The sequence below is a fragment of the Lepus europaeus genome, chromosome 14 (assembly GCF_033115175.1).
Source record: "Lepus europaeus isolate LE1 chromosome 14, mLepTim1.pri, whole genome shotgun sequence".
NCBI lineage: Eukaryota > Metazoa > Chordata > Mammalia > Lagomorpha > Leporidae > Lepus > Lepus europaeus.
The window spans coordinates 27054230-27064629 of record NC_084840.1 but is presented as its reverse complement, the minus strand read 5'-3'; positions in this window follow the sequence as shown (position 1 = coordinate 27064629).

The following is a 10400-nucleotide window of genomic DNA, read 5'->3' as shown; positions in this document are numbered from 1 at the left end:
GCTTCCGCCGCACGGTTCTGTTTCCGGGTCGGCAGAGAAGATTCCGGGTCAGGCTGGGATCCGGGTACCGGGGAAAGGGAGATCCCCCCTACCTTCGATTGTGGCTTGGGTGGAGGGTCTTGGGACTGATGTGTGGGCGAGGACCGCAAAATCGCGCCGCCAGCCGGATTGCTGCGGAGGCCTGGGAACGCTGGCTCTGTTTCCTAGATTTTCTGAGCGCTGTTAACAGCCAGGCCACACCGTTAAGAGTTGGTCCCGCCCCGCTCTGTCCTGTCCTGTGCTTTGCTGCTGTGCTCACGGTCTGTCATTTTCAGGACCCACATCAAGATCTCAACACACTCTCCCTTTCTAAGACGAAGCCCCTTCACCTACACACTGGTGTTTCTATACCACAGCAAGCCCCAACCTTCTATCAGTCTTACAGAACACCCCCTCAGATTCTAAAAGTTGGAGCCTGCGTCTACTTGGCTAGGGCGGGGATGGGGAGACACAAGAACCAACTCTGCTCTCAGTGCCAATACACAGTGTTCCCAGTTTCAGCTGATTGCTGTCGATTTTTGCTTAACAATTCCTTAACCTTTTCTTGGTCAGGATTCTTTCTCCTTCCCCAAAATCCAAAATACTCATTCTGGGTCTTCTGTCATGCTCCTCAACCCTGTCTTTCATGTCACCTCCCCACCGTCTGGCCCACCCCCATCTTAGAGGCAGAAGGAGAGAGAGCCCTTCTTCCCAATTCCTCCATCTTCTCACATTTCATTCTGAATGGACAGCCTTACTCATTTTTAAGACTAGTCACTACATATAAAGGTTGGTTGCATCCTCTATAGCAAGACTCAAATTGTTCCAACAGCAACAGCTCCTCTCACCTTTCTGTATGTTTGATCTTTTTCCCAACACTGACCTCTTCTTCTCAGCCTACATGTGATTAAATCTGTCACCATTTATTCACTAAACCTGAATACCACCTACTACTTGCTAGACGTCAGGCTAATTAAGCATTAGAGTTACAAAGATGGTCTCTGCTCTCAATTACCATATAGTAGGGAAATTAAAGAGAAACCATTAAGGGGATGGCACTGTGGTGTAGCAGATAAAGCTGCTGCCTGCAGTTCCGGCATCCCAACATGGGCACCAGTTCCAGACCCAGCTGCACCACTTCTGATGCAGCTCTCTGCTATGGCCTGGGAAAGCGGTAGAAGATGGCCCAACTCCTTGGGCCCCTACACCTGCATGGGAGACCAAGAAGAAGCTCCTGGCTTTGCATCTTTGTATTGGCCCAGCTCTGGTCCTTGCAGCCATTTGGGGAGTGAACCAGCAGATGGAAGTCTCTCTCTCTCTCTCTCTCTTTCTCTCTTTCTCTCTTTCTCTCTCCCCCTGCCTCTCTGTAACTCTTTCAAATAAATAAATAAATCCTAAAGAAAGAAAAATTGTTAAAATGTTTCAATAAGTTCCATGACTGACGTACATGTGGAATGCTAAATAGCGTATGTAATTCAGAACAGAGGATTATGTAAGCCTAGGGCTTTCTGATTCGGGAAACTGAATTGTGAAAGAGAGAGGAAAAGTAGCCAGGCAGAGCAGAGAAAGAGGACATAGTGTTACCTTCTTTTCCTGTTTCATTTTTCCTTCCTCTCCTTGTCAAAGTTGCTGAGTTACATTTGTAAGTAATCTGTATAAATACTGTTCCATCACACATTATTACCATCTTGCTACTCTGAAACTACTCTGTAAGCAAGTTTCTATTGATCTCATCTTTCCCTATATTTTCTTTTAAAAATTTTTTATTTATTTATTTATTTGAAAGTCAGAGTTAGAGAGGAGAAGAGACAGGGAGAGAGGTCTTCCATCCACTGGTTTACTCCCCAATTGGCCACAATGGCCAGAGCTGCGCCAATCCAAAGCCAAGAGCCAGGAGCTTCTTCTGGGTCTCCCATGTGGGTGCAGGGTCCCAAGGACTTGGCCCATCTTCTACAGCTTTCCCAGGCCATAGCAGAGAGCTGGATGGAAAGTGGAGCAGCCGGGTCTGGAACCGGTGCCCATATAGGATGCTGGCACTGCAAAGGGTGGCTTTACCCACTATGCCACAGCACCGGCCCCCTTACCCTATATTTTCATCTTTAAAAGTCTAACCATTTCCACCTTTTCAAAACTCTTCTATATCTTCGTATATGAATCAGAGTTGTCTCTCTTTTTCCGTTTACATTCAATGCTTTTCAATCTCTTGCAGGCTTCACCTCCTTCCTGATATCTTCAACATTCTTGTTTCTTGGAATTTTTCCTTTGATCCTCTGTTGTTTCTTCCCATTGATTTGAAAATCTGTATTTCCAGCCATGAGTCACTTCCAGAACTTGATTCAAATCCTTAAATATCCAATTAACAATGAAAACAACAAAATTTAAACTTTTTTTTCCCATGATAAACCTATTCCTATCTCCATAACTAGTCTTTCTCTGTATTTAATCAAATTAACCAGGTATCTGGGAATCATCCTTAGCAAATTCCTCTCTCACTTTTTCCAAGTTTCTTTGGTTTACTAAATTAAAACTAAAGGAATGGAAAAAGATATACCATGAAAATGCTACTGAAAAGACTTAAGAAAGCACTAAAGAAGGACAAAATTTAATGATAAAAAGTTTAATTCATTGAGAAGGCATAATAACTCTAATTAGCTGTAATTAGATTTTTACACCTAACAAAAAAACGTAAAGTGTATAGAGCATAAACCCTTAGACCTAAAAGAAGAAACAGACAAATCCACAATTATAGTCAAGATTTTGGCCAGTGCTGCAGCTCACTAGGCTAATCCTCTGCCTGCAGCACCCGCACTCCAGGTTCCAGCCCTGGTTGGGGTACCGGTTCTGTCCAGGTTGCTCCTCTTCCAGTCCAGCTCTCTGCTGTGGCCCAGGAGGGCAGTGGAGGATGGCCCAAGTGCTTGGGCCCTGCACCCGCATGGGAGACCAGGAGGAAGCACCTGGCTCCTGGCTTCGAATCGGCACAGTGTGCCGTCCGTAGCGGCTATTTGGGGGGTGAACCAATGGAAGGAAGGCCTTTTTCTCTGTCTCTCTCACTAACTCTGCCTGTCAAAAAAAAAAAAAAAAAGATTTTGACACCACTCTCTCAGCAATTAAAATAATTAAGTAAACAAATTTGTAAGACTACAGAAGACTGGAAAAACTCTATCAATCATTTCCAGCTAATCGATAGTTACAGAATAACCACTCAAAAGTGGCCGAACTTGTTTGAAGTGTACGTGAAACATTCACCAACACAGGCTATCTGTATACTGAGACATAAAATAAATTTCAACAAAGTTTAATATAATAAATTATGTGTAATTTGTAACCTCAGAAAGTTAAGCTAGGAGTTAAAAATAAAAATTTGCCTGCATGAGTGAGCATTGAGGTTAGTGGTTAAGATACCTGTTTCCTACGTCAGAGTACATGGTGGAATGAGGAGCTCCAAAACTCCACTTCTCCATTTGAACCATAAAAAAAAAAAAAAAAAAAAAAAAAACTGTCAGAATCACATTTTTTAGAACTCTGGTAACTGACCAAAGGCTCTCAGCAATTCAGGAGCACTTATTCAGGAAAATAGGCTGAGTGTCTAAAGACAACAGACGTTGGCATTTTAACTTACCCTAGTCTTATCTCTCCCCAACTCAAAGGTGTCCTGGATAACAGCCTACAGTGGATTCTATCACCATTTCTCCCTGTCAGTTTTTTGAACCCATCACATCTGCTCCCTATGCACCTGTTAGTCACATTTCTCTGGGGACTTCAGTCAAACCCTTTACAATTTCACATTTCCATATCTTCACACTGCCTTCAAAAGGGGTCCAGATTCTTTTGATTTACCCACCCCGTCTCCAGGAATCAGCTCTCTGAAGCCCTCTTTCCCAGCCCCCATCTTCCATTGAAGGACAATAAGGTGTTCCTTGCTCTCTGCCAACATGTCTCCATTCCACCTGTGTGTACTGCACCTGTTACAGGGCAGTGGTATCTTGTGTAGGTTGTCTGGGGCCGGTGCTTTGGCATAGTGGGTGAAGCCACCACTTGCACTGCCAGCACCCTGTATGGGCACCGGTTTTAGTCCCGGCTGCTCCACTTCCAATCCAGCTCTCTGCTATGGCCTGGGAAAGCAGTAGAGATGGCCCAAGTCCTTGGGCTCCTGCACCCACGTGGGAGACCCAGAAGCTCCTGGCTCCTGGCTCCTGGCTTTGGATCAGCGCAGCTCTGGCCATTCCGGTCAATTGGAGAGTGAACCAGCAGATGGAAGACCTCTCTCTCTCTCTCTCTCTCTCTCTCTCTCTCTCCCCCTCTCTCTGCCTCTCCTTCTCTCTGTGTGTAACTCTAACTTTCAAATAAATAAGTAAATCTTTAAAAAAAAAAAAAGATTGACATATTTTATCCCACCAAACTGGGAGCTCTTGGAAGACAGAGGTTGCTCCTCCTCCATGTTGATATCCCCATTCTCCGCACAGCAGCTGGAATTTAGGAAGTATTGGCTGAATGCATGAACTTCAAGGTCTTAACGGGTTTTTTCCCTGCCAAGTCAACTGAGTATATTAAATTATCAAAATCTCTTTTTTATTCTTGGACAATCAAAGTCATTGACATACAACTAAATCTGAGCTTCTGACCAGAAAGAAATAACAAAATACAACCATAATAAGTTCATAGAATATATCAATCAAAAACAAAGACACATGGGGTTTTGGGGAAGCTTTGCTTCTTTATTGTAGACCTCTCTTCAGTTTCTATTATATTTTTCAAGATGTTATAATAACTCAAAGATTCCCTTAAACTCCTTCTTGACCTCCAGTCTCCCAGACATCCCGGGCTTAGATACCAGTGAACAAAAAAATTCATTAAAGGGAATAGAAGGATATACAACAACTTATACCTTCGTAATAGCCATCATAAAGGACAGACACTACTTCCAGGTAAGTGTCTAGTTTGGGCGTAAACAGAGTCAGAATACATGGAAAACACACCACCAAATAACCATTTATTTCTTTACTGTTTAACAAACAAAAGACATGGCTTCTCTCCTCAAACAGGTATCAGACAATCACAGAAAGCATCTTTCTTTCTTGCGTGAGACTCTCTCGTGTTCTCCTCTGACATTACATCACTGAGCCTCCGCATTCTCCTGTGTACCTAAGAACCTCTGCTGAGGCCAGCTTCTGCTCCTTAATATTTTCCCAGGAAGATAATTCTAGAAGCCCTAAAACAGAGCAGGCCAGGCGCCAAGGCCATCCATAAGAGGTGAGCTCAGTTCCATGACATCCATAACCTCTGCCTTATAGGACATGGCAGATCTACAAAGCCCCATTCTACAGCCAAAAGAGATGAGTCAGAAAGGTTTAGAGTTGGAGTCACCGTCGTGGTGTAGCAGGTTAAACCACCACTTGCAAGGGCGGCTGCTCCACTTCTGATCCAGCTCTCTGCTATGGCCTGGGAAAGCAATGGAAGATGGGCCAAGTCCTTGGGCCCCTGCACCCGTGTAGGAGACCTGGAAGAAGCTCCTGGCTCCTGGCTTCAGATTGGCATAGCTCCAGCCATTGTGACCATTTGGGGTGTGAACCAGCCGATTGAAGACTTCTCTCTCTCTCTCTCTGCCTCTCCTCTCTCTGTGTAACTCTGACTTTCAAATAAATAAATAAAATTTTTTAAAAATTTAATCAGTCCACACAGGTTAAGGAGACAATCTAGAAATTCTGACAAGGATTGAGTGCTATGACATTTTCATCTAGTATCACTGGAAAATATATACTCAAGGAGGGCTCCCTCAGTCTTACAGATTGCTTCACTAACTATTGTAAGACCATGGGTTAAAACTTCCTGTTTCAATTTAAATCTTTAATTTGCTACCGCTTCACTAAGGACAGATGTAATATTAGACTAAAAAAAATGAGACAGTACATAAAAAAAAGAATTCCACAACTATGAAGAATTATGAAACTACTGCAGCAGACTACAAGAATCTCAGAGAAAAAGAACTATGTCACCATGACAACCCAGGATATTTTTATTGAGAGTTGGTAGGTTATTCAGAAACGTTCTCCAGAATTTAGGGGTTCAGAGTGAAATATAGGAACATGTGTAGGAGTTGAGAGACACTTCAAATTGGATTTCCTATTTTCCCTATTATCTTAGTTTTTCCTGGCCATCCACATTTGCCAACTCCTGTTTCATAAGAGCAAAGGGAGGCCAGGGCTGTGGTGTAGCAGGTAAAGCCACTGTCTGCAGTGCTGGCATCCAATATGGGCGCCAGTTGGAGTCCTGCTGCTCCACTTCCTATCCAGCTCTCTGCTGTGGCTCAGGAAAGCAGCAGAAGATGGCCCAAGTCCTTGGGCCCCTGCACCCGTGTAGGAGACCTGGAATAAGCTCCTGGCTCCTGGTTTTGGATCAGTGCACCTCCAACCATTGTGGCCATCTGGGGAATGAACCAGCGGATAGAAGACCTCTCTATCTCTCTGCCTCTTTCTCTCTGTAACTCTGCCTTTCAAATAAAACAAGTAAATCTTTAAAAAAAAAAAAAAAAGAGAGCAAAGGGTCAAAAGTAATTTTTATGTCACATAATCATGTGTAAATGATATGAACATGTATATGTGATTAGGTAAGATGCTAATTTGGGAGGTTGTCATTTAACAAAAGATACTTGATTTCTTGAAGAATGGGAGAAATTACATCAATCAATAGTTCAATATGGAATATTGTACATTAGCATTTTCTTTTCTTTCTTTTTTTTTTTTTTTTTTTTTTTGACAGAGTGGATAGTGAGAGAGAGAGACAGAGAGAAAGAGAGAGAAAGGTCTTCCTTTTCAGTTGGTTCACCCCTCAATGGCAGCTTCTCCTGGTTTCCCATGCGGGTGCAGGGCCCAAGCACTTGGGCCATCCTCCACTGCACTCCCGGGCCATAGCAGAGAGCTGGACTGGAAGAGCAACCGGGACAGAATCCAGCGCCCCGACCGGGACTAGAACCTGGTGTGCCAGCGCCGCAGGCGGAGGATTAGCCTATTGAGCTGGCCGTACATTAGCATTTTCAAGCCCAGCTAGAAAACCTGAACATATCAGATGGATACTTCTCTTACATATGACTCTGGAATATATTACATTTCACTTGATTTTATGTAGCTTTTGCCTTCCATTTTTAATTTCCTTTGCACTGTTTCCCAAAAGGGCTGCATAAATTGTTGAAAATCTTTACTTAATATAGAGTTGGTCTTCTGTGTACAAAGTTAACTGAAAAATGAATCTTAATGGAGAATGAGACTGGGAAGGGGAGGAGGAGGAGAAGGAGGTGGAGTGTGGGTGGGAAAAATCACTGTATTCCTAAATATGAATTGTATATTCCTTAAAAAAATTTAATTAATTTTTAAAAAGGGGGGAGGCACTGTGGCATAGCAGGTAAAGCTGCTGTGGCCTGGGAAAGCAGTAGAAGATGGCCCAAGTCCTTGGGCCCCTGCACCTGCGTGGGTGACCGGGAGGAAGCTCCTGGCTCCTGGCTTTGGATTGGTGCAATGGATGGAAGACCTCTCTGCCTTTGCCTCTGCCTCTCTGTAACTCTGACTTTCAAATAAATAAATAAATAAATATTTTTTAAAAAAAATTTTAAAAGGGCTACATATAGTTCTGTTATATGTATGCAACAGTATTTGCAAGTTCATTAACCAAGTGAATGTATTCAAAAAATGTGCATACAGAGTTGATGAAAAACAAAACATTTCTGCTTCTCTGTATCTTATGATAAGCACTTCATATCTGTCATTCTATTCATTCTCACAGTATTTCATAAGGATTTGCTGTGATTTGGATATGGTTTGAGCGAGTCTCCCAAGAGCTCATGTGTTGGGAGCTTGGTGCCCAGCTTGTCAATGCAGGGAGCTGGTATGGGACCTTTGAGAGATGGCACCTAGTGGGAGGTGCTTACAAGCCCCTCCCTGCTCTCTAACTTCCTGTCTGGCCACGTAATCTCCTCTGTTCCCACCACTGAGAGAGCATATATCATGAGGTCCAGACCAGAGTTGAACTGATGCTGGAACCATGCCCTAGAATCTGTGAGCTTAATAAACTTCCTTTCTTTATAAAGTAACCCAAGGCTGGGGCCTCAGGTATTTTGTATAGCAACAAAAGTGAACACATACAGTTTTATTATCCCCATTTTACAAATGAGGTAACTGTGATAATGAGGTGATTGGGAAACATCACAGCCTATGTTAAAACCCAAGTCCATTCAACCCTTAAGAGTCTTTCCACTTCCCTATTACAATACTGTGCTTTATAATAAGAAATAGAGAATTAGGTTTTGTCCCTGTTTCTTGTCACACAGTTCCTAAATCCCTTGAAATCATATCATAGCTAATGACATACCTGGTGGCTGGGGCCCCTGAGTACACTCAGGATGAGATGCTGGTTGCTTTCCTAGGTGCATTAGCAGGGAGCTGGGTCAGAAGTGGAGCAACTGAGACTCGAGCCAGCACCCAATTTGGGATGCCAGGGGAGTCACCAGCAGCAGCTTTACCCACTGTGTCACACTGTTCGCTCCAATACTGGTTTTTCTTAAGTGAACTGAAGGGATATATAAACAGATGAATGAGTGAATGAAACCTGTCTGCAAATGTCACTGGAGCCCACCTAGTATGCAGAGAGAACTATAATGCCATCTAGAAATATTACTCTAACTGAACTTAGCAAACTGCAAGTGCCATGCTTGATTCCTGCCCTCTATAAATAAATGAAGGCTTTATCTGGGTTATTGAAGTAAAAATGTATGTGCTTTGGTCTGCTCTGGATTTGCCTTCTGTCATAATGCTGATTCTGCCATGTTTGCAGATCCCAGACCAGACAGCTGACATGGTCACTCCTCTGCTTAGGGATCTGAAAAATGACTTGCAGCTAATTCTGTCTCTGCTTTTGCTCAAAATTCATATTCTGAGTCTTATTTTATCTTACATCATATTTCCAAAGCTCCAGCCACTTCTACTTCTAGTCATACGGTCATCCACAAGGTTCTCTGTGATTCTATCACACTCTGAAAGTGCCTCCACTAGTGACTTATTTCTCAAGATGGGACACATCTCTGTACCCACTCCACTGCACCTATGGGTCCTTCTTTCTGCTCCATAATTAATGCCGGGCAGTTCCCCCGGAAGTGATGGTAGTCTTTGGCAGGAAGAACAACTTTCACAGAATGTCCAATTTCTCTCCATTTCATAGGAATGTGAGTTCTACAGTGCTTCCCTTTTCTTTCAAACATCAGTCTTTGGGGATGAACTGGGTGAAGTCTGATACGTATCGCCATATTGACCACTCACATTCCAGTCTAGTTAATTCAAGTCCCTGAGCTCTCACGCAGTTCCCTCAATAGCAGATGAATCGCTGGATTCTTGTCCAAAATACCTGGCTTCCCTTTAGTAGAGTCCTTTGTCTTGAGGTCTCCTTGGCCATCCTATCTCACTGCCTAAGTCCACTGCTGTGCTGCAATGATAGAGGGCTGGTATTCTAAAAAAGCAAGCAGTGCCTTGCCTTAAAGGCTAGGGCTGGGCCAAGCTGAAGTCAGGAGCCAGGAGCTTCTTCCAGAACTCCCACAAGGGTGCAGGAGCCCAAGTACTTGGGCTATCTTCTGCTGCTTTCCTGGCACATTAGTAGGGAGCTGGGTCCAAGTACAGCAGCTGGACTTGAACCAGCTCCCATATGGGATGCTGGCATCAAAGGCTGTGGCTTTATCCATTACACCACAACACTGGCCCCTATAGATTGATCTTAATCATGTGAATTTGCCTTCTTAAAATATCTGAGTTAGTTTCTATCAGAATAATATATTTGTCTTTACATTCTATCATATATAAAGTACTTTGATTTCTTTATTTTTAAGTAATTTTAGGAATTAGATTTATGTAAGTGCTTGTTTATCTCTCTAAGCCAATCAGAGCAGAGCTCCTCTAATGAAACAAATATTACAATTTAATTGGTAAAACCTTCCAAAGCTATGACATCTCATACTCACATAATCACATGAGGGGTCAAGGCCTTTACAAATTACAACCACATAAACCCAAACACATACAGAGAGTTTAAGGCTTCAAGTCTACAATTTCATCCTGAGTCAAGAGTAAACACAGAAACATGAAAACTCACCGGTCCAGATATGAAGAGCTATTCTTCTGCCCAACTGATTCTCTACTCATTGCTGCCACCAGGGGGGAATAACTTATTGGTCATACAAATACCCGAGTAAAACAGAAAATTACTGGGAAAGAATATTACAGCCAGAAAAACAGAGACAGCAAAATTATATTGCTGCCTCAGATCCATCTTTTGGAGTGAGTGATAAAATTGCCTAGACTTAAGTAACGTATGTGGTATGCTTCTCGGATGATGGGGTACATCTGCTT